We start from the raw sequence: 2,779 nt of genomic DNA on the forward strand, positions 1-2,779 counted from the left end.
TCCAGCACTGCTAATCCAAGACCAAGTCTTGGGATTTTGTCTTTGTTTCATTGTGTGCAAGAATAATGTCTTTTCAAGAAGGATGGAACCCCAATGAACCACCACCGTACGTTGAAGATTTCAACTACTGGAGGCGAAGAATGGAATGCTTCTTAGGAAGCGTAGATATCGATTATATGCTAATATTGAAAAAACCTTCTCAGAACTCGGAACTAAATAAAAATGTAAGTAAAATTATTTGTAATATTTTACCTAACAATATCATATGCAGACTAGAAAAATACAAGAATGCATATGAGCTGTGGACCTAGTTGATCAAGCTTCACGAGACGCCATTGGAGCTAGAAGATCAAGTTAAAGTCGAATCCGGACTCGAGTCAGATACAACGGAGAAGCCTGCTGAATTAGGGGTTGCGCTCAAGGTTAGTAATATTTACCAAAACACCCTTGCTAGTAGTAGTTTAAAATATGTGCATGTTAATTTGGATATATCTGAAAGTATATGTGAAAGTAGTGTACATGACAATACTTGCGAAAATACCCCTAGGACATTTTCTGATAAAACAAATATAATTAATTCAGAAAATACAGAAAATACCCCTAGGATATTTTCTGATAAAACAAATATAATTAATTTAGAAAATACAGAAAATCTGAAAATAATTAATAAATCTAAAATTGAATTTAAACCTAAACAAATTTGAAAATTCAAACAAAAAGGATGACAAGGTCAATATCAATCTAAACACAATTAATAAATTGTTTAATAATCTAGACAATATCAATCTAGAAAATTCTATCCAAACCCAAGATAATTTAATTAACAAAAAATTAAATTTTAATGATAAGACTTATTTAATAAATTCCACTAATTATATCAACTTAAAAGGTAAAGAAAATATAAGGATAAAATCAAACACTTTGATAAAATCAAACACTTTGATAAAATCAAAACGGAAGTTAACAAACTTAAAATTAAATGTTAAAGATAACATATTAAACAAAAATAATCTAGAAAATTCAAAATTAACAATCAATAAAAAGTTAAAAGATAAACCCTTAAAGAAATATAATTCAAACAATTTAATTAACTCAAAATTAAATAAAAACCTAAACTTTAAAAATAAGCTACTAAAGAAAGATAAGTCAATTAACCCAATAAAATTAAAATTGAAAGAAAATTTAAATATTAAATATACTCTTTTAAAGAAAGATAATTTGACCAATTTAATTAATTCAAAATTAAAAACTTAAATTTAAATTACAAATTAAACATTAAAACTTAACTAAAACTAACTCTAATTATACAAGAAATCTTAAAAATAAAAATCAACAATTTAGGGGAGGCTCCGAATAGTGGCACCTCCAAAATAATTTACCCGGCAGGGTAACCGAAACAAACTTACCGGTAGGGTACCCAAAACCAACCTACCCGGCAGGGTAGTTAGGAATAGAATAAACAGGGACAAAAGTTTAACTTGACGTAGTACTGGTGAAGTTTTGGATGATAGTACGTTGGGAAGCTTGGGCATCGCATGTCTAGAAAGATATGGCTTCGACCTGGTGCATTTGGCCAAGTGGAACTGACCGAAGCTACCCTTACGGATCCTAACTAGGTAGACCAAGGTTTGGTACTAAGCTCCGTGGATAGGACTATTCGGAAAACCTCGAAGGGTTGGTTACTTCTAATGATGTCCAGGTGACTCACCAAGCTTAGAAGTTTATCCGAAGAATGCCTATTTGTTGAGACCAAAGCCAAACCTGAATCTAACACAAGTTAAACCAAACTATGTAATTAAATCTAATTCATCTCACAAAATTATAGGATTCCCTGATTGATAATCTAGATCGGGTGAGATGAATAAGGATTAAATTAAATAATTTTCAAATTAAAATTAATTTTCAAATTTCAAATTAAATTAAAATTAAATTTCAAATTTCAAATTAAATTAAAATTAATTTTCAAATTTCAAATTAAATTAAAATTAATTAAAATTAAATTTCGAATTTCAAATTCAAATTATAATAACTTTAAAAACTATTTTTAAAATTCTTTACCAACTATTTTAAAAATTCTTTAAAAATTGTTTTTAAAATTCTTTAAAAATTATTTGAAAAATTCTTTTAAAGCTATTTGAAAAATTCTTTAAAAAACTATTTTTAAAAATTCTTTAAAAAACTATTTTAAAAATTCTTTAAAAACTTTTTTAAAAATTCTTTAAAAACTATATTTAAAAATTATTTTAAAAAAAAAAATTCTTTAAAAACTATTTTAAAAATTCTTTAAAAACTATATTTAAAAATTATTTTAAAAAAAAATTTCTTTAAAAACTATTTTAAAAATTCTTTAAAAACTATATTTAAAAATTATTTTAAAAATTATTTAAAAACTATTTTTAAAAATTCTTTAAAAACTATTTTAAAATTTCTTTAAAAACTATTTTAAAAAAAAAAAATTCTTTAAAAACTATTTTAAAAATTCTTTAAAATCTAGTTTAAAAATTCTTTAAAAACTATTTTTAAAATTCTTTAAAAACTATTTTAAAAAATTCTTTAAAAACTATTTTAAAAATTCTTTAAAAAACTATTTTTAAAATTCTTTAAAAATTATTTTAAAAATTCTTTAAAAACTATTTTAAAAATTCTTTAAAAACTATTTTTAAAATTCTTTAAAAACTACTTTTAAATTTCGTTAAAAACTATTTTTAAAATTCTTTAAAAACTATTTTCTAAAATTCTTTAAAAAACTTTTTAAAAATTCTTTAAAAACTCTTCAAAA

The sequence above is a fragment of the Zingiber officinale genome, chromosome 8B (assembly GCF_018446385.1).
Source record: "Zingiber officinale cultivar Zhangliang chromosome 8B, Zo_v1.1, whole genome shotgun sequence".
Taxonomy (NCBI): Eukaryota; Viridiplantae; Streptophyta; class Magnoliopsida; order Zingiberales; family Zingiberaceae; genus Zingiber; species Zingiber officinale.